General features: G+C 63.3%; 3 non-coding genes across 3 annotated transcripts; all 3 read right to left on the bottom strand.

Moving 5' to 3' along the window:
* Nucleotides 1-5,846: 5,846 nt before the first annotated feature.
* Nucleotides 5,847-5,965, bottom strand: LOC131869233 (5S ribosomal RNA). Its single transcript, XR_009367626.1, has one exon. It is a non-coding gene; the product is annotated as a 5S ribosomal RNA (ribosomal RNA).
* Nucleotides 5,966-11,881: 5,916 nt separating this feature from the next.
* On the bottom strand, nt 11,882-12,000 carry LOC131869227 (5S ribosomal RNA). Its single transcript, XR_009367620.1, has one exon. It is a non-coding gene; the product is annotated as a 5S ribosomal RNA (ribosomal RNA).
* A 5,897-nt stretch (nt 12,001-17,897) lies between these two features.
* On the bottom strand, nt 17,898-18,016 carry LOC131869216 (5S ribosomal RNA). The gene has a single exon (XR_009367609.1). It is a non-coding gene; the product is annotated as a 5S ribosomal RNA (ribosomal RNA).
* Between the last annotated feature and the right edge of the window lie 3,550 nt (nt 18,017-21,566).

Raw genomic sequence — 21,566 nt, 5'->3', positions numbered from 1 at the left:
GCGAATCCACCCCGGCCACCCACCCCCGTCGAGGTGCACACCCTCCCTCGCGAAGTGCGCCCCGTTCGCCAAGTGTGAGCCCTGCCCGGGTGCGCGCACCTTGCTAGGGCGTCGGGTGTGCACCCGGCCCGGCCTACGTGCGTGCACCTGGACGGGGCGTCGTGTGCGTGCAGTGTCCCGTCTGCAACGCGGTGCCCACACACCACCTCGGGCGCAACGACCTGCGCTCACATGTGGGCCGAGTGCACCTTGGTGCATGTTCGGGGCGCCTCGGGTGCACGCTCGATCTTGCCCCGGTGCACCAAGGCGCTCGGTTTGCCCCGGGTGCGCACTTGGTGCAAGGTGGGCACCCAAAATAGGGATCAAGCACCAAAACACAAGTTTCGGGATGCAAAATGGGACCCAAGGACCACAAATGCGTTCCAAGACCCATGATGGGTCCACGAGAACAAAAATGTGTTCCGAGACTTAATAAACAAATATTGGGTTTTAGGAGAAGAAACATGCTCTGATGCCCAAAACTTGAATCGACCCCGAAAAGGCCACAGGCCAAAAGTGGGATGCGAGACAAAAAAAAATGGGACCCGAGGACCAAAATTGGGTTCCCAGGTCGAAGACAGGGCAACCGGACAAGAAACGACCTCTAAGGCTCGAAATGAGTCCCGACGACTAAAACTTGACAAGAAGCACCCATCAGGCACCCAACTCGACACCCATGGGATGCCGACCCACCCGGGCTTCCACCTAGCACACCTTGGCACCCACCCACCCTCGCACCCAACCTCGCACCCAACTTAGCACCTTTGAACCCACATTGGCACTCACCCTGACCCTGGCACCTTGGAACCCACATTGGCACTCACCTTGACCCTGGCACCCACCTTTGCACTCACCTTGGGACCCACCCTGGCTCCCACCTCGGCACCCACCCAGACACCCACCTTGGTTCCTTGGCACCCACCTTGGATCCTTGGCACCCACCCCGACACCCACCTTGGCACGCAACTTGGCTACTTGCCACCCACCTTGGCTCCTTGACGCCCACCCCGACAACCACCCCGTGACCTACCCTGGCTAGGGTTGGTGCACACCCACCCTGGTGCCCACCTTGGCACCCACCCCATGACCCACCTTGGCACGCACCTTAGTACCCACCCCGTTACCCACCCTAGGACCCACCCCGTGACCCACCTTGGCCAGGGTGGGTGCCTTGGTGCGCACAACTTGCCTGGGCTGCACACCAGGGCGGGCTCAAGATGGCACCCGCGTTCCGTTTTTTTCACTATCTTTCAAAACGGAAATTTTAAAATCTCGTTTTTTTTTTTTTTTTGCCTTTTCTGGAAATTAGTGAAGGCAGCGCATCAAAGGTGCGCAATGCTGGTGCGAACCCGGGAGCGCTCCGATGTGTGCTCCAAGGTGCGGCGTGCACGAAGTCCGAGCCCGGCTTGCCCCGGGTGCGCACCTCGCGTGCACCTTCGCCGGGGTGAGCACCTTGGCTGGGTTGCGCGCCCTGGTGCGCACCAAGGAGCGCTCTGAAGTGTGCTCCAAGGTGCGGCGTGCACGAAGTCGGAGCTCGGTTTGCCCCGGGTGTGCACCTCGGGTGCGCACCTCGCGTGCACCTTCGCTGCGGTGGGCACCTTGGCTGGGTTGCGCGCCTTGGTGGGCACCATGCAGTGCACGAAGTCGGAGCCCGGTTTGCCCCGGGCGCGCACCTCCGCCAGGGTGGGCACCTTGGTGCGCACAACTTGCCTGGGCTGCGCACCAGGAAGGGCTCAAGATGGCACCCGCGTTCCGTTTTTTTCACTATCTTTCAGAACGGAAATTTTAAAATATCGTTTTTTTTTGCCTTTTCTGGAAATTAGTGAAGGCAGCGCATCAAAGGTGCGCAACGCTGGTGCGAACCTGGGAGCGCTCCGATGTGTGCTCCAAGGTGCGGCGTGCACGAAGTCGGAGCCCGGTTTGCCCCGGGTGCGCCCTGGTGGGCACCATGGTGCGCACCAAGGAGCGCTCCGAAGTGTGCTCCAAGGTGCGGCCTGCACGAAGTCGGAGCCCGGTTTGCCCCGGGCGTGCACCGCGGGTGGGCACCTTGGTGCGCATGCCTTGCCTGGGCTGCGCACCAGGGCGGGCTCAAGATGGCACCCGCGTTCCGTTTTTTTCACTATCTTTCAAAACGGAAATTTTAAAATCTCATTTTTTTTTGCCTTTTCTGGAAATTAGTGAAGGCAGCGCATCAAAGGTGCGCACCTCGCTGCCCACCACGGTGCGCAACGCCGGTGGGCACCCGGGAGTGCTTCGAAGTGTGCTCCAAGGTGCTGCGTGCACGTTGTCGGAGCCCGGTTTGCCCCGGGTGCGCACCTCGCGTGCACCTTCGTCGGGGTGGGCACCTTGGCTGGGTTTGCCCCGGCTGCGCTCCGAAGCGGGGTTATTGGAGCGCCGCCTCTTTTTTTGTCGGAGCGTTTGGTGGGGTTTCTCGCATTGGCTCTTCCCAGGCCCGGTTGCCACCCTGGCGCGCACGAAGTCGGAAGTAGGGTTAATTGCCCGGGTGCGCACCTTTGCCAGGGTGGGCACCTTACCTGGGCTGTGCACCAGGGCGGGCTCAAGATGGCACCCGCGTTCCGTTTTTTTCACTATCTTTCAAAACGGAAATTTTAAAATCTCCTCTTTTTTTTGCCTTTTCTGGAAATTAGTGAAGGCAGCGCATCAAAGGTGCGCACCTCGCTGCCCACCTTGGTGTGCTCTGAGGTGCGCACCCGGGAGCGCTACGAAGTGTGCTCCAAGGTGCGGCGTGCACGTTGTCGGAGCCCGGTTTGCCCCGGGTGCGCACCTCGCCTGCACCTTGGCCGGGGTGGGCACCCTGGCTGGGTTTGCCCAGGGTGCGCTCCGAAGCGGGGTTACTGGAGCGCCCCCTCTTTTTTTGTCAGAGCGTTTGGTGGGGTTTCTCGCATTGGCTCTTCCCAGGCCCGGTTGTTGGGTGCGCTCCCACCCTGGCGCGCGCGAAGTTGGAAGTTGGGTTAATTGCCCGGGCGCGCACCTTCGCCAGGGTGGGCACCTTGGTGCGCACACCTTGGCTGGGCTGCGCACCAGGGCGGGCTCAAGATGGCACCAGCATTCCCTTTTTCTCACTATCTTTCAAAACGGAAATTTTAAAATCTCGTTTTTTTTTGCCTTTTATGGAAATTAGTGAAGGCATCGCATCAAAGGTGCGCACCTCGCTGCCCACCTTGGTGTGCTCCGAGGTGCCCACCACGGTGCGCAACGCCGGTGCGAACCCGGGAGCGCCCCGATGTGTGCTCCAAGGTGCGGCGTGCACGAAGCCGGACCCCGGTTTGCCCCGGGTGCGCACCTCGCGTGCACCTTGGTGCGCACACCTTGGCTGGGTTGCGCGGCCTGGTGGGCACCATGGTGCGCACCAAGGAGCGCTCCAAAGTGTGCTCCAAGGTGCGGCGTGCACGAAGTCCTAGCCCGGTTTGCCCCGGGTGCGCACCTTCGCCGCGGTGGGCACCATGGCGTGCACGAAGTCGGAGCCCGGTTTGCCCCGGGTGCGCACCTCGCGTGCACCTTCGCCGGGGTGGGCACCTCGGCTGGGTTGCGCGCCCTGGTGCGCACCAAGGAGCGCTCCGAAGTGTGCTCCAAGGTGCGGCGTGCACGAAGTCGGAGCCCGGTTTGCCCCGGGTGCGCACCTTCGCCGCGGTGGGCACCCTGGTGCGCACCATGGCGTGCACGAAGTCGGAGCCCGGTTTGCCCCGGGTGCGCACCTCGCGTGCACCTTCGGCGGGGTTGCGCGCCCTGGTGCGCACCAAGGAGCGCTCCGAAGTGTGCTCCAAGGTGCGGCGTGCACGAAGTCGGAGCCCGGTTTGCCCCGGGTGCGCACCTCGCGTGCACCTTCGGCGGGGTTGCGCGCCCTGGTGGGCACCATGGTGCGCACCAAGGAGCGCTCCGAAGTGTGCTCCAAGGTGCGGCGTGCACGAAGTCGGAGCCCGGTTTGCCCCGGGTGCGCACCTCGCGTGCACCTTCGCCGCGGTGGGCACCATGGCGTGCACGAAGTCGGAGCCCGGTTTGCCCCGGGTGCGCACCTCGCGTGCACCTTCGCCGGGGTGGGCACCTCGGCTGGGTTGCGCGCCCTGGTGCGCACCAAGGAGCGCTCCGAAGTGTGCTCCAAGGTGCGGCGTGCACGAAGTCGGAGCCCGGTTTGCCCCGGGTGCGCACCTCGCGTGCACCTTCGCCGCGGTGGGCACCATGGCGTGCACGAAGTCGGAGCCCGGTTTGCCCCGGGTGCGCACCCCGCGTGCACCTTCGCCGGGGTGGGCACCTCGGCTGGGTTGCGCGCCCTGGTGCGCACCAAGGAGCGCTCCGAAGTGTGCTCCAAGGTGCGGCGTGCACGAAGTCGGAGCCCGGTTTGCCCCGGGTGCGCACCTCGCGTGCACCTTCGCCGCGGTGGGCACCTTGGCTGGGTTGGGCACCATTGAGCGCTCCGAAGTGTGCTCCAAGGTGCGCACCATGGCCCTCCAAGGTGCGCAGCATGGCGTGCACGAAGTCGGAGCCCGGTTTGCCCCGGGTGCGCACCTCGCGTGCACCTTCGCCAGGGTGGGCACCTCGGTGCGCACACCTTCTCAATGTTTTCTTGCCTTTTCTGGAAATTGGTGAAGGCAGCGCATCAAAGGTGCGCACCTCGGTGTGCTCCGAGGTGCGAACCCGAGAGCGCTCCGAGGTGCCCACGAAGTCGAAAGTCGGGTTAATTGCATTGTTTTCCCCGGGTGCGCTCCGAGGTGCGCAACATCGGTGCGCACCAAGGAGGGCTCCGAAGTGTGCTCCAAGGTGCGCACGATTCGGAGCTCGGTTTGCCCGGGGTGCGCACACCTTGGCTGGGTTGCGCACCCTTTGTGCGCTCCAAGGTGCGCACGAAGTCGGAGCTCGGTTTGCCCCGGGTGCGCACCTTCGCCAGGGTGCGCACCTTGATGCGCACGCCTTGGCTGGGCTGCGCACCTTGGTGGGCGCCATGGTGCGCACCTTTCGTGCGCTCCAAGGTGCGCACGAAGTCGGAGCTCGGTTTGCCCCGGGTGCGCACCTTGGTGGGCGCCATGGTGCACTCCGAGGTGCCCAAGATTGGTGCGCACCAAGGAGCGCTCCGAAGTGCGCTCCAAGGTGCGCAGGTGCGCGCGAAGTCGAAAGTTGGGTTAATTGTCCGGTTTGCCTCGGGTGCGCACCTTGCGTGCACCTTCGCCAGGGTGGGCGCCTTGGTGCGCACACCTTGGCTGGGCTGCGCACCCGGGCGCGCACACCTTGGCACCCGCGTTTCCTTCATTTTAAATTTTTTTTTTTTACAATCTCTCAAGTGGGAAATTCTATAATCTCAACTTTTTTTGCCTTTTCAGGAAACTTTTGAATGGAGCGCATCATTGGTGCGCTCCGAAGTGTGCTCCAAGGTGCGCACCTCTGGTGTGCTCCAAAGCTCTCTCCAGCTGCGTGCACCTGCCCCGGCCGCGCACCCGGCCCCGCCCAGCTTCGCTCACCTGTCCCGGGCGTCTGGTGCGGAACCTTAGAGTAAGAAACATCACCGTGCACCTTGGCCAACGTGCGCGACTCGACCGAGCGCGCACTGGCCGAGGTGCACACCGATTTCACCTGGGTGCGCGCGCAGCACCTCGGGCGCACCGGGGTGCGCGCACAACGCCCGGGTTGCACCGTGGCCTGTGTGCTCGGGGCGCCTCGGGTGCGCGCTCGGTGTCGCCCCCCGCGCGCGCGGTAGTGCGGGCAGCGCACCCCGGCCCGGCCCGGCCCCGACGAGAACGCAAACGGGCAAAAGGTTTATTCAAATAGCATTGCGACGCCCGGCGAAAAACTAAAAAAGGGTGCAACACCGGGACTTCCCGGGAGGTCACCCATCCCAGTACTACTCCGGCCCAAGCGCGCTTAACTGCGGAGTTCTGATGGGATCCGGTGCACTAACGCTGGTATGATCGCACCCGTTATGAGCTTGTCGCAGTGTGTACTTAGCAAACCGCGACCCACGTGCGAATCCACCCCGGCCACCCACCCCCGTCGAGGTGCACACCCTCCCTCGCGAAGTGCGCCCCGTTCGCCAAGTGTGAGCCCTGCCCGGGTGCGCGCACCTTGCTAGGGCGTCGGGTGTGCACCCGGCCCGGCCTACGTGCGTGCACCTGGACGGGGCGTCGTGTGCGTGCAGTGTCCCGTCTGCAACGCGGTGCCCACACACCACCTCGGGCGCAACGACCTGCGCTCACATGTGGGCCGAGTGCACCTTGGTGCATGTTCGGGGCGCCTCGGGTGCACGCTCGATCTTGCCCCGGTGCACCAAGGCGCTCGGTTTGCCCCGGGTGCGCACTTGGTGCAAGGTGGGCACCCAAAATAGGGATCAAGCACCAAAACACAAGTTTCGGGATGCAAAATGGGACCCAAGGACCACAAATGCGTTCCAAGACCCATGATGGGTCCACGAGAACAAAAATGTGTTCCGAGACTTAATAAACAAATATTGGGTTTTAGGAGAAGAAACATGCTCTGATGCCCAAAACGAGAATCGACCCCGAAAAGGCCACAGGCCAAAAGTGGGATGCGAGACAAAAAAAAATGGGACCCGAGGACCAAAATTGGGTTCCCAGGTCGAAGACAGGGCAACCGGACAAGAAACGACCTCTAAGGCTCGAAATGAGTCCCGACGACTAAAACTTGACAAGAAGCACCCATCAGGCACCCAACTCGACACCCATGGGATGCCGACCCACCCGGGCTTCCACCTAGCACACCTTGGCACCCACCCACCCTCGCACCCAACCTCGCACCCAACTTAGCACCTTTGAACCCACATTGGCACTCACCCTGACCCTGGCACCTTGGAACCCACATTGGCACTCACCTTGACCCTGGCACCCACCTTTGCACTCACCTTGGGACCCACCCTGGCTCCCACCTCGGCACCCACCCAGACACCCACCTTGGTTCCTTGGCACCCACCTTGGATCCTTGGCACCCACCCCGACACCCACCTTGGCACGCAACTTGGCTACTTGCCACCCACCTTGGCTCCTTGACGCCCACCCCGACAACCACCCCGTGACCTACCCTGGCTAGGGTTGGTGCACACCCACCCTGGTGCCCACCTTGGCACCCACCCCATGACCCACCTTGGCACGCACCTTAGTACCCACCCCGTTACCCACCCTAGGACCCACCCCGTGACCCACCTTGGCCAGGGTGGGTGCCTTGGTGCGCACAACTTGCCTGGGCTGCACACCAGGGCGGGCTCAAGATGGCACCCGCGTTCCGTTTTTTTCACTATCTTTCAAAACGGAAATTTTAAAATCTCGTTTTTTTTTTTTTTTTGCCTTTTCTGGAAATTAGTGAAGGCAGCGCATCAAAGGTGCGCAATGCTGGTGCGAACCCGGGAGCGCTCCGATGTGTGCTCCAAGGTGCGGCGTGCACGAAGTCCGAGCCCGGCTTGCCCCGGGTGCGCACCTCGCGTGCACCTTCGCCGGGGTGAGCACCTTGGCTGGGTTGCGCGCCCTGGTGCGCACCAAGGAGCGCTCTGAAGTGTGCTCCAAGGTGCGGCGTGCACGAAGTCGGAGCTCGGTTTGCCCCGGGTGTGCACCTCGGGTGCGCACCTCGCGTGCACCTTCGCTGCGGTGGGCACCTTGGCTGGGTTGCGCGCCTTGGTGGGCACCATGCAGTGCACGAAGTCGGAGCCCGGTTTGCCCCGGGCGCGCACCTCCGCCAGGGTGGGCACCTTGGTGCGCACAACTTGCCTGGGCTGCGCACCAGGAAGGGCTCAAGATGGCACCCGCGTTCCGTTTTTTTCACTATCTTTCAGAACGGAAATTTTAAAATATCGTTTTTTTTTGCCTTTTCTGGAAATTAGTGAAGGCAGCGCATCAAAGGTGCGCAACGCTGGTGCGAACCTGGGAGCGCTCCGATGTGTGCTCCAAGGTGCGGCGTGCACGAAGTCGGAGCCCGGTTTGCCCCGGGTGCGCCCTGGTGGGCACCATGGTGCGCACCAAGGAGCGCTCCGAAGTGTGCTCCAAGGTGCGGCCTGCACGAAGTCGGAGCCCGGTTTGCCCCGGGCGTGCACCGCGGGTGGGCACCTTGGTGCGCATGCCTTGCCTGGGCTGCGCACCAGGGCGGGCTCAAGATGGCACCCGCGTTCCGTTTTTTTCACTATCTTTCAAAACGGAAATTTTAAAATCTCATTTTTTTTTGCCTTTTCTGGAAATTAGTGAAGGCAGCGCATCAAAGGTGCGCACCTCGCTGCCCACCACGGTGCGCAACGCCGGTGGGCACCCGGGAGTGCTTCGAAGTGTGCTCCAAGGTGCTGCGTGCACGTTGTCGGAGCCCGGTTTGCCCCGGGTGCGCACCTCGCGTGCACCTTCGTCGGGGTGGGCACCTTGGCTGGGTTTGCCCCGGCTGCGCTCCGAAGCGGGGTTATTGGAGCGCCGCCTCTTTTTTTGTCGGAGCGTTTGGTGGGGTTTCTCGCATTGGCTCTTCCCAGGCCCGGTTGCCACCCTGGCGCGCACGAAGTCGGAAGTAGGGTTAATTGCCCGGGTGCGCACCTTTGCCAGGGTGGGCACCTTACCTGGGCTGTGCACCAGGGCGGGCTCAAGATGGCACCCGCGTTCCGTTTTTTTCACTATCTTTCAAAACGGAAATTTTAAAATCTCCTCTTTTTTTTGCCTTTTCTGGAAATTAGTGAAGGCAGCGCATCAAAGGTGCGCACCTCGCTGCCCACCTTGGTGTGCTCTGAGGTGCGCACCCGGGAGCGCTACGAAGTGTGCTCCAAGGTGCGGCGTGCACGTTGTCGGAGCCCGGTTTGCCCCGGGTGCGCACCTCGCCTGCACCTTGGCCGGGGTGGGCACCCTGGCTGGGTTTGCCCAGGGTGCGCTCCGAAGCGGGGTTACTGGAGCGCCCCCTCTTTTTTTGTCAGAGCGTTTGGTGGGGTTTCTCGCATTGGCTCTTCCCAGGCCCGGTTGTTGGGTGCGCTCCCACCCTGGCGCGCGCGAAGTTGGAAGTTGGGTTAATTGCCCGGGCGCGCACCTTCGCCAGGGTGGGCACCTTGGTGCGCACACCTTGGCTGGGCTGCGCACCAGGGCGGGCTCAAGATGGCACCAGCATTCCCTTTTTCTCACTATCTTTCAAAACGGAAATTTTAAAATCTCGTTTTGTTTTGCCTTTTATGGAAATTAGTGAAGGCATCGCATCAAAGGTGCGCACCTCGCTGCCCACCTTGGTGTGCTCCGAGGTGCCCACCACGGTGCGCTCCGAGGTGCCCACCACGGTGCGCAACGCCGGTGCGAACCCGGGAGCGCCCCGATGTGTGCTCCAAGGTGCGGCGTGCACGAAGCCGGACCCCGGTTTGCCCCGGGTGCGCACCTCGCGTGCACCTTGGTGCGCACACCTTGGCTGGGTTGCGCGGCCTGGTGGGCACCATGGTGCGCACCAAGGAGCGCTCCGAAGTGTGCTCCAAGGTGCGGCGTGCACGAAGTCCTAGCCCGGTTTGCCCCGGGTGCGCACCTTCGCCGCGGTGGGCACCATGGCGTGCACGAAGTCGGAGCCCGGTTTGCCCCGGGTGCGCACCTCGCGTGCACCTTCGCCGGGGTGGGCACCTCGGCTGGGTTGCGCGCCCTGGTGCGCACCAAGGAGCGCTCCGAAGTGTGCTCCAAGGTGCGGCGTGCACGAAGTCGGAGCCCGGTTTGCCCCGGGTGCGCACCTTCGCCGCGGTGGGCACCCTGGTGCGCACCATGGCGTGCACGAAGTCGGAGCCCGGTTTGCCCCGGGTGCGCACCTCGCGTGCACCTTCGGCGGGGTTGCGCGCCCTGGTGCGCACCAAGGAGCGCTCCGAAGTGTGCTCCAAGGTGCGGCGTGCACGAAGTCGGAGCCCGGTTTGCCCCGGGTGCGCACCTCGCGTGCACCTTCGGCGGGGTTGCGCGCCCTGGTGGGCACCATGGTGCGCACCAAGGAGCGCTCCGAAGTGTGCTCCAAGGTGCGGCGTGCACGAAGTCGGAGCCCGGTTTGCCCCGGGTGCGCACCTCGCGTGCACCTTCGCCGCGGTGGGCACCATGGCGTGCACGAAGTCGGAGCCCGGTTTGCCCCGGGTGCGCACCTCGCGTGCACCTTCGCCGGGGTGGGCACCTCGGCTGGGTTGCGCGCCCTGGTGCGCACCAAGGAGCGCTCCGAAGTGTGCTCCAAGGTGCGGCGTGCACGAAGTCGGAGCCCGGTTTGCCCCGGGTGCGCACCTCGCGTGCACCTTCGCCGCGGTGGGCACCATGGCGTGCACGAAGTCGGAGCCCGGTTTGCCCCGGGTGCGCACCCCGCGTGCACCTTCGCCGGGGTGGGCACCTCGGCTGGGTTGCGCGCCCTGGTGCGCACCAAGGAGCGCTCCGAAGTGTGCTCCAAGGTGCGGCGTGCACGAAGTCGGAGCCCGGTTTGCCCCGGGTGCGCACCTCGCGTGCACCTTCGCCGCGGTGGGCACCTTGGCTGGGTTGGGCACCATTGAGCGCTCCGAAGTGTGCTCCAAGGTGCGCACCATGGCCCTCCAAGGTGCGCAGCATGGCGTGCACGAAGTCGGAGCCCGGTTTGCCCCGGGTGCGCACCTCGCGTGCACCTTCGCCAGGGTGGGCACCTCGGTGCGCACACCTTCTCAATGTTTTCTTGCCTTTTCTGGAAATTGGTGAAGGCAGCGCATCAAAGGTGCGCACCTCGGTGTGCTCCGAGGTGCGAACCCGAGAGCGCTCCGAGGTGCCCACGAAGTCGAAAGTCGGGTTAATTGCATTGTTTTCCCCGGGTGCGCTCCGAGGTGCGCAACATCGGTGCGCACCAAGGAGGGCTCCGAAGTGTGCTCCAAGGTGCGCACGATTCGGAGCTCGGTTTGCCCGGGGTGCGCACACCTTGGCTGGGTTGCGCACCCTTTGTGCGCTCCAAGGTGCGCACGAAGTCGGAGCTCGGTTTGCCCCGGGTGCGCACCTTCGCCAGGGTGCGCACCTTGATGCGCACGCCTTGGCTGGGCTGCGCACCTTGGTGGGCGCCATGGTGCGCACCTTTCGTGCGCTCCAAGGTGCGCACGAAGTCGGAGCTCGGTTTGCCCCGGGTGCGCACCTTGGTGGGCGCCATGGTGCACTCCGAGGTGCCCAAGATTGGTGCGCACCAAGGAGCGCTCCGAAGTGCGCTCCAAGGTGCGCAGGTGCGCGCGAAGTCGAAAGTTGGGTTAATTGTCCGGTTTGCCTCGGGTGCGCACCTTGCGTGCACCTTCGCCAGGGTGGGCGCCTTGGTGCGCACACCTTGGCTGGGCTGCGCACCCGGGCGCGCACACCTTGGCACCCGCGTTTCCTTCATTTTAAATTTTTTTTTTTTACAATCTCTCAAGTGGGAAATTCTATAATCTCAACTTTTTTTGCCTTTTCAGGAAACTTTTGAATGGAGCGCATCATTGGTGCGCTCCGAAGTGTGCTCCAAGGTGCGCACCTCTGGTGTGCTCCAAAGCTCTCTCCAGCTGCGTGCACCTGCCCCGGCCGCGCACCCGGCCCCGCCCAGCTTCGCTCACCTGTCCCGGGCGTCTGGTGCGGAACCTTAGAGTAAGAAACATCACCGTGCACCTTGGCCAACGTGCGCGACTCGACCGAGCGCGCACTGGCCGAGGTGCACACCGATTTCACCTGGGTGCGCGCGCAGCACCTCGGGCGCACCGGGGTGCGCGCACAACGCCCGGGTTGCACCGTGGCCTGTGTGCTCGGGGCGCCTCGGGTGCGCGCTCGGTGTCGCCCCCCGCGCGCGCGGTAGTGCGGGCAGCGCACCCCGGCCCGGCCCGGCCCCGACGAGAACGCAAACGGGCAAAAGGTTTATTCAAATAGCATTGCGACGCCCGGCGAAAAACTAAAAAAGGGTGCAACACCGGGACTTCCCGGGAGGTCACCCATCCCAGTACTACTCCGGCCCAAGCGCGCTTAACTGCGGAGTTCTGATGGGATCCGGTGCACTAACGCTGGTATGATCGCACCCGTTATGAGCTTGTCGCAGTGTGTACTTAGCAAACCGCGACCCACGTGCGAATCCACCCCGGCCACCCACCCCCGTCGAGGTGCACACCCTCCCTCGCGAAGTGCGCCCCGTTCGCCAAGTGTGAGCCCTGCCCGGGTGCGCGCACCTTGCTAGGGCGTCGGGTGTGCACCCGGCCCGGCCTACGTGCGTGCACCTGGACGGGGCGTCGTGTGCGTGCAGTGTCCCGTCTGCAACGCGGTGCCCACACACCACCTCGGGCGCAACGACCTGCGCTCACATGTGGGCCGAGTGCACCTTGGTGCATGTTCGGGGCGCCTCGGGTGCACGCTCGATCTTGCCCCGGTGCACCAAGGCGCTCGGTTTGCCCCGGGTGCGCACTTGGTGCAAGGTGGGCACCCAAAATAGGGATCAAGCACCAAAACACAAGTTTCGGGATGCAAAATGGGACCCAAGGACCACAAATGCGTTCCAAGACCCATGATGGGTCCACGAGAACAAAAATGTGTTCCGAGACTTAATAAACAAATATTGGGTTTTAGGAGAAGAAACATGCTCTGATGCCCAAAACGAGAATCGACCCCGAAAAGGCCACAGGCCAAAAGTGGGATGCGAGACAAAAAAAAATGGGACCCGAGGACCAAAATTGGGTTCCCAGGTCGAAGACAGGGCAACCGGACAAGAAACGACCTCTAAGGCTCGAAATGAGTCCCGACGACTAAAACTTGACAAGAAGCACCCATCAGGCACCCAACTCGACACCCATGGGATGCCGACCCACCCGGGCTTCCACCTAGCACACCTTGGCACCCACCCACCCTCGCACCCAACCTCGCACCCAACTTAGCACCTTTGAACCCACATTGGCACTCACCCTGACCCTGGCACCTTGGAACCCACATTGGCACTCACCTTGACCCTGGCACCCACCTTTGCACTCACCTTGGGACCCACCCTGGCTCCCACCTCGGCACCCACCCAGACACCCACCTTGGTTCCTTGGCACCCACCTTGGATCCTTGGCACCCACCCCGACACCCACCTTGGCACGCAACTTGGCTACTTGCCACCCACCTTGGCTCCTTGACGCCCACCCCGACAACCACCCCGTGACCTACCCTGGCTAGGGTTGGTGCACACCCACCCTGGTGCCCACCTTGGCACCCACCCCATGACCCACCTTGGCACGCACCTTAGTACCCACCCCGTTACCCACCCTAGGACCCACCCCGTGACCCACCTTGGCCAGGGTGGGTGCCTTGGTGCGCACAACTTGCCTGGGCTGCACACCAGGGCGGGCTCAAGATGGCACCCGCGTTCCGTTTTTTTCACTATCTTTCAAAACGGAAATTTTAAAATCTCGTTTTTTTTTTTTTTTTGCCTTTTCTGGAAATTAGTGAAGGCAGCGCATCAAAGGTGCGCAATGCTGGTGCGAACCCGGGAGCGCTCCGATGTGTGCTCCAAGGTGCGGCGTGCACGAAGTCCGAGCCCGGCTTGCCCCGGGTGCGCACCTCGCGTGCACCTTCGCCGGGGTGAGCACCTTGGCTGGGTTGCGCGCCCTGGTGCGCACCAAGGAGCGCTCTGAAGTGTGCTCCAAGGTGCGGCGTGCACGAAGTCGGAGCTCGGTTTGCCCCGGGTGTGCACCTCGGGTGCGCACCTCGCGTGCACCTTCGCTGCGGTGGGCACCTTGGCTGGGTTGCGCGCCTTGGTGGGCACCATGCAGTGCACGAAGTCGGAGCCCGGTTTGCCCCGGGCGCGCACCTCCGCCAGGGTGGGCACCTTGGTGCGCACAACTTGCCTGGGCTGCGCACCAGGAAGGGCTCAAGATGGCACCCGCGTTCCGTTTTTTTCACTATCTTTCAGAACGGAAATTTTAAAATATCGTTTTTTTTTGCCTTTTCTGGAAATTAGTGAAGGCAGCGCATCAAAGGTGCGCAACGCTGGTGCGAACCTGGGAGCGCTCCGATGTGTGCTCCAAGGTGCGGCGTGCACGAAGTCGGAGCCCGGTTTGCCCCGGGTGCGCCCTGGTGGGCACCATGGTGCGCACCAAGGAGCGCTCCGAAGTGTGCTCCAAGGTGCGGCCTGCACGAAGTCGGAGCCCGGTTTGCCCCGGGCGTGCACCGCGGGTGGGCACCTTGGTGCGCATGCCTTGCCTGGGCTGCGCACCAGGGCGGGCTCAAGATGGCACCCGCGTTCCGTTTTTTTCACTATCTTTCAAAACGGAAATTTTAAAATCTCATTTTTTTTTGCCTTTTCTGGAAATTAGTGAAGGCAGCGCATCAAAGGTGCGCACCTCGCTGCCCACCACGGTGCGCAACGCCGGTGGGCACCCGGGAGTGCTTCGAAGTGTGCTCCAAGGTGCTGCGTGCACGTTGTCGGAGCCCGGTTTGCCCCGGGTGCGCACCTCGCGTGCACCTTCGTCGGGGTGGGCACCTTGGCTGGGTTTGCCCCGGCTGCGCTCCGAAGCGGGGTTATTGGAGCGCCGCCTCTTTTTTTGTCGGAGCGTTTGGTGGGGTTTCTCGCATTGGCTCTTCCCAGGCCCGGTTGCCACCCTGGCGCGCACGAAGTCGGAAGTAGGGTTAATTGCCCGGGTGCGCACCTTTGCCAGGGTGGGCACCTTACCTGGGCTGTGCACCAGGGCGGGCTCAAGATGGCACCCGCGTTCCGTTTTTTTCACTATCTTTCAAAACGGAAATTTTAAAATCTCCTCTTTTTTTTGCCTTTTCTGGAAATTAGTGAAGGCAGCGCATCAAAGGTGCGCACCTCGCTGCCCACCTTGGTGTGCTCTGAGGTGCGCACCCGGGAGCGCTACGAAGTGTGCTCCAAGGTGCGGCGTGCACGTTGTCGGAGCCCGGTTTGCCCCGGGTGCGCACCTCGCCTGCACCTTGGCCGGGGTGGGCACCCTGGCTGGGTTTGCCCAGGGTGCGCTCCGAAGCGGGGTTACTGGAGCGCCCCCTCTTTTTTTGTCAGAGCGTTTGGTGGGGTTTCTCGCATTGGCTCTTCCCAGGCCCGGTTGTTGGGTGCGCTCCCACCCTGGCGCGCGCGAAGTTGGAAGTTGGGTTAATTGCCCGGGCGCGCACCTTCGCCAGGGTGGGCACCTTGGTGCGCACACCTTGGCTGGGCTGCGCACCAGGGCGGGCTCAAGATGGCACCAGCATTCCCTTTTTCTCACTATCTTTCAAAACGGAAATTTTAAAATCTCGTTTTTTTTTGCCTTTTATGGAAATTAGTGAAGGCATCGCATCAAAGGTGCGCACCTCGCTGCCCACCTTGGTGTGCTCCGAGGTGCCCACCACGGTGCGCTCCGAGGTGCCCACCACGGTGCGCAACGCCGGTGCGAACCCGGGAGCGCCCCGATGTGTGCTCCAAGGTGCGGCGTGCACGAAGCCGGACCCCGGTTTGCCCCGGGTGCGCACCTCGCGTGCACCTTGGTGCGCACACCTTGGCTGGGTTGCGCGGCCTGGTGGGCACCATGGTGCGCACCAAGGAGCGCTCCGAAGTGTGCTCCAAGGTGCGGCGTGCACGAAGTCCTAGCCCGGTTTGCCCCGGGTGCGCACCTTCGCCGCGGTGGGCACCATGGCGTGCACGAAGTCGGAGCCCGGTTTGCCCCGGGTGCGCACCTCGCGTGCACCTTCGCCGGGGTGGGCACCTCGGCTGGGTTGCGCGCCCTGGTGCGCACCAAGGAGCGCTCCGAAGTGTGCTCCAAGGTGCGGCGTGCACGAAGTCGGAGCCCGGTTTGCCCCGGGTGCGCACCTTCGCCGCGGTGGGCACCCTGGTGCGCACCATGGCGTGCACGAAGTCGGAGCCCGGTTTGCCCCGGGTGCGCACCTCGCGTGCACCTTCGGCGGGGTTGCGCGCCCTGGTGCGCACCAAGGAGCGCTCCGAAGTGTGCTCCAAGGTGCGGCGTGCACGAAGTCGGAGCCCGGTTTGCCCCGGGTGCGCACCTCGCGTGCACCTTCGGCGGGGTTGCGCGCCCTGGTGGGCACCATGGTGCGCACCAAGGAGCGCTCCGAAGTGTGCTCCAAGGTGCGGCGTGCACGAAGTCGGAGCCCGGTTTGCCCCGGGTGCGCACCTCGCGTGCACCTTCGCCGCGGTGGGCACCATGGCGTGCACGAAGTCGGAGCCCGGTTTGCCCCGGGTGCGCACCTCGCGTGCACCTTCGCCGGGGTGGGCACCTCGGCTGGGTTGCGCGCCCTGGTGCGCACCAAGGAGCGCTCCGAAGTGTGCTCCAAGGTGCGGCGTGCACGAAGTCGGAGCCCGGTTTGCCCCGGGTGCGCACCTCGCGTGCACCTTGGCGCGGTGGGCACCATGGCGTGCACGAAGTCGGAGCCCGGTTTGCCCCGGGTGCGCACCCCGCGTGCACCTTCGCCGGGGTGGGCACCTCGGCTGGGTTGCGCGCCCTGGTGCGCACCAAGGAGCGCTCCGAAGTGTGCTCCAAGGTGCGGCGTGCACGAAGTCGGAGCCCGGTTTGCCCCGGGTGCGCACCTCGCGTGCACCTTCGCCGCGGTGGGCACCTTGGCTGGGTTGGGCACCATTGAGCGCTCCGAAGTGTGCTCCAAGGTGCGCACCATGGCCCTCCAAGGTGCGCAGCATGGCGTGCACGAAGTCGGAGCCCGGTTTGCCCCGGGTGCGCACCTCGCGTGCACCTTCGCCAGGGTGGGCACCTCGGTGCGCACACCTTCTCAATGTTTTCTTGCCTTTTCTGGAAATTGGTGAAGGCAGCGCATCAAAGGTGCGCACCTCGGTGTGCTCCGAGGTGCGAACCCGAGAGCGCTCCGAGGTGCCCACGAAGTCGAAAGTCGGGTTAATTGCATTGTTTTCCCCGGGTGCGCTCCGAGGTGCGCAACATCGGTGCGCACCAAGGAGGGCTCCGAAGTGTGCTCCAAGGTGCGCACGATTCGGAGCTCGGTTTGCCCGGGGTGCGCACACCTTGGCTGGGTTGCGCACCCTTTGTGCGCTCCAAGGTGCGCACGAAGTCGGAGCTCGGTTTGCCCCGGGTGCGCACCTTGATGCGCACGCCTTGGCTGGGCTGCGCACCTTGGTGGGCGCCATGGTGCGCACCTTTCGTGCGCTCCAAGGTGCGCACGAAGTCGGAGCTCGGTTTGCCCCGGGTGCGCACCTTGGTGGGCGCCATGGTGCACTCCGAGGTGCCCAAGATTGGTGCGCACCAAGGAGCGCTCCGAAGTGCGCTCCAAGGTGCGCAGGTGCGCGCGAAGTCGAAAGTTGGGTTAATTGTCCGGTTTGCCTCGGGTGCGCACCTTGCGTGCACCTTCGCCAGGGTGGGCGCCTTGGTGCGCACACCTTGGCTGGGCTGCGCACCCGGGCGCGCACACCTTGGCACCCGCGTTTCCTTCATTTTAAATTTTTTTTTTTTACAATCTCTCAAGTGGGAAATTCTATAATCTCAACTTTTTTTGCCTTTTCAGGAAACTTTTGAATGGAGCGCATCATTGGTGCGCTCCGAAGTGTGCTCCAAGGTGCGCACCTCTGGTGTGCTCCAAAGCTCTCTCCAGCTGCGTGCACCTGCCCCGGCCGCGCACCCGGCCCCGCCCAGCTTCGCTCACCTGTCCCGGGCGTCTGGTGCGGAACCTTAGAGTAAGAAACATCACCGTGCACCTTGGCCAACGTGCGCGACTCGACCGAGCGCGCACTGGCCGAGGTGCACACCGATTTCACCTGGGTGCGCGCGCAGCACCTCGGGCGCACCGGGGTGCGCGCACAACGCCCGGGTTGCACCGTGGCCTGTGTGCTCGGGGCGCCTCGGGTGCGCGCTCGGTGTCGCCCCCCGCGCGCGCGGTAGTGCGGGCAGCGCACCCCGGCCCGGCCCGGCCCCGACGAGAACGCAAACGGGCAAAAGGTTTATTCAAATAGCATTGCGACGCCCGGCGAAAAACTAAAAAAGGGTGCAACACCGGGACTTCCCGGGAGGTCACCCATCCCAGTACTACTCCGGCCCAAGCGCGCTTAACTGCGGAGTTCTGATGGGATCCGGTGCACTAACGCTGGTATGATCGCACCCGTTATGAGCTTGTCGCAGTGTGTACTTAGCAAACCGCGACCCACGTGCGAATCCACCCCGGCCACCCACCCCCGTCGAGGTGCACACCCTCCCTCGCGAAGTGCGCCCCGTTCGCCAAGTGTGAGCCCTGCCCGGGTGCGCGCACCTTGCTAGGGCGTCGGGTGTGCACCCGGCCCGGCCTACGTGCGTGCACCTGGACGGGGCGTCGTGTGCGTGCAGTGTCCCGTCTGCAACGCGGTGCCCACACACCACCTCGGGCGCAACGACCTGCGCTCACATGTGGGCCGAGTGCACCTTGGTGCATGTTCGGGGCGCCTCGGGTGCACGCTCGATCTTGCCCCGGTGCACCAAGGCGCTCGGTTTGCCCCGGGTGCGCACTTGGTGCAAGGTGGGCACCCAAAATAGGGATCAAGCACCAAAACACAAGTTTCGGGATGCAAAATGGGACCCAAGGACCACAAATGCGTTCCAAGACCCATGATGGGTCCACGAGAACAAAAATGTGTTCCGAGACTTAATAAACAAATATTGGGTTTTAGGAGAAGAAACATGCTCTGATGCCCAAAACGAGAATCGACCCCGAAAAGGCCACAGGCCAAAAGTGGGATGCGAGACAAAAAAAAATGGGACCCGAGGACCAAAATTGGGTTCCCAGGTCGAAGACAGGGCAACCGGACAAGAAACGACCTCTAAGGCTCGAAATGAGTCCCGACGACTAAAACTTGACAAGAAGCACCCATCAGGCACCCAACTCGACACCCATGGGATGCCGACCCACCCGGGCTTCCACCTAGCACACCTTGGCACCCACCCACCCTCGCACCCAACCTCGCACCCAACTTAGCACCTTTGAACCCACATTGGCACTCACCCTGACCCTGGCACCTTGGAACCCACATTGGCACTCACCTTGACCCTGGCACCCACCTTTGCACTCACCTTGGGACCCACCCTGGCTCCCACCTCGGCACCCACCCAGACACCCACCTTGGTTCCTTGGCACCCACCTTGGATCCTTGGCACCCACCCCGACACCCACCTTGGCACGCAACTTGGCTACTTGCCACCCACCTTGGCTCCTTGACGCCCACCCCGACAACCACCCCGTGACCTACCCTGGCTAGGGTTGGTGCACACCCACCCTGGTGCCCACCTTGGCACCCACCCCATGACCCACCTTGGCACGCACCTTAGTACCCACCCCGTTACCCACCCTAGGACCCACCCCGTGACCCACCTTGGCCAGGGTGGGTGCCTTGGTGCGCACAACTTGCCTGGGCTGCACACCAGGGCGGGCTCAAGATGGCACCCGCGTTCCGTTTTTTTCACTATCTTTCAAAACGGAAATTTTAAAATCTCGTTTTTTTTTTTTTTTTGCCTTTTCTGGAAATTAGTGAAGGCAGCGCATCAAAGGTGCGCAATGCTGGTGCGAACCCGGGAGCGCTCCGATGTGTGCTCCAAGGTGCGGCGTGCACGAAGTCCGAGCCCGGCTTGCCCCGGGTGCGCACCTCGCGTGCACCTTCGCCGGGGTGAGCACCTTGGCTGGGTTGCGCGCCCTGGTGCGCACCAAGGAGCGCTCTGAAGTGTGCTCCAAGGTGCGGCGTGCACGAAGTCGGAGCTCGGTTTGCCCCGGGTGTGCACCTCGGGTGCGCACCTCGCGTGCACCTTCGCTGCGGTGGGCACCTTGGCTGGGTTGCGCGCCTTGGTGGGCACCATGCAGTGCACGAAGTCGGAGCCCGGTTTGCCCCGGGCGCGCACCTCCGCCAGGGTGGGCACCTTGGTGCGCACAACTTGCCTGGGCTGCGCACCAGGAAGGGCTCAAGATGGCACCCGCGTTCCGTTTTTTTCACTATCTTTCAGAACGGAAATTTTAAAATATCGTTTTTTTTTGCCTTTTCTGGAAATTAGTGAAGGCAGCGCATCAAAGGTGCGCAACGCTGGTGCGAACCTGGGAGCGCTCCGATGTGTGCTCCAAGGTGCGGCGTGCACGAAGTCGGAGCCCGGTTTGCCCCGGGTGCGCCCTGGTGGGCACCATGGTGCGCACCAAGGAGCGCTCCGAAGTGTGCTCCAAGGTGCGGCCTGCACGAAGTCGGAGCCCGGTTTGCCCCGGGCGTGCACCGCGGGTGGGCACCTTGGTGCGCATGCCTTGCCTGGGCTGCGCACCAGGGCGGGCTCAAGATGGCACCCGCGTTCCGTTTTTTTCACTATCTTTCAAAACGGAAATTTTAAAATCTCATTTTTTTTTGCCTTTTCTGGAAATTAGTGAAGGCAGCGCATCAAAGGTGCGCACCTCGCTGCCCACCACGGTGCGCAACGCCGGTGGGCACCCGGGAGTGCTTCGAAGTGTGCTCCAAGGTGCTGCGTGCACGTTGTCGGAGCCCGGTTTGCCCCGGGTGCGCACCTCGCGTGCACCTTCGTCGGGGTGGGCACCTTGGCTGGGTTTGCCCCGGCTGCGCTCCGAAGCGGGGTTATTGGAGCGCCGCCTCTTTTTTTGTCGGAGCGTTTGGTGGGGTTTCTCGCATTGGCTCTTCCCAGGCCCGGTTGCCACCCTGGCGCGCACGAAGTCGGAAGTAGGGTTAATTGCCCGGGTGCGCACCTTTGCCAGGGTGGGCACCTTACCTGGGCTGTGCACCAGGGCGGGCTCAAGATGGCACCCGCGTTCCGTTTTTTTCACTATCTTTCAAAACGGAAATTTTAAAATCTCCTCTTTTTTTTGCCTTTTCTGGAAATTAGTGAAGGCAGCGCATCAAAGGTGCGCACCTCGCTGCCCACCTTGGTGTGCTCTGAGGTGCGCACCCGGGAGCGCTACGAAGTGTGCTCCAAGGTGCGGCGTGCACGTTGTCGGAGCCCGGTTTGCCCCGGGTGCGCACCTCGCCTGCACCTTGGCCGGGGTGGGCACCCTGGCTGGGTTTGCCCAGGGTGCGCTCCGAAGCGGGGTTACTGGAGCGCCCCCTCTTTTTTTGTCAGAGCGTTTGGTGGGGTTTCTCGCATTGGCTCTTCCCAGGCCCGGTTGTTGGGTGCGCTCCCACCCTGGCGCGCGCGAAGTTGGAAGTTGGGTTAATTGCCCGGGCGCGCACCTTCGCCAGGGTGGGCACCTTGGTGCGCACACCTTGGCTGGGCTGCGCACCAGGGCGGGCTCAAGATGGCACCAGCATTCCCTTTTTCTCACTATCTTTCAAAACGGAAATTTTAAAATCTCGTTTTTTTTTGCCTTTTATGGAAATTAGTGAAGGCATCGCATCAAAGGTGCGCACCTCGCTGCCCACCTTGGTGTGCTCCGAGGTGCCCACCACGGTGCGCTCCGAGGTGCCCACCACGGTGCGCAACGCCGGTGCGAACCCGGGAGCGCCCCGATGTGTGCTCCAAGGTGCGGCGTGCACGAAGCCGGACCCCGGTTTGCCCCGGGTGCGCACCTCGCGTGCACCTTGGTGCGCACACCTTGGCTGGGTTGCGCGGCCTGGTGGGCACCATGGTGCGCACCAAGGAGCGCTCCGAAGTGTGCTCCAAGGTGCGGCGTGCACGAAGTCCTAGCCCGGTTTGCCCCGGGTGC

This window comes from Cryptomeria japonica, unplaced genomic scaffold (assembly GCF_030272615.1).
Source record: "Cryptomeria japonica unplaced genomic scaffold, Sugi_1.0 HiC_scaffold_238, whole genome shotgun sequence".
In the NCBI taxonomy this organism is placed as follows: Eukaryota; Viridiplantae; Streptophyta; class Pinopsida; order Cupressales; family Cupressaceae; genus Cryptomeria; species Cryptomeria japonica.
This window is presented reverse-complemented; position numbering and strand designations above follow the sequence as displayed.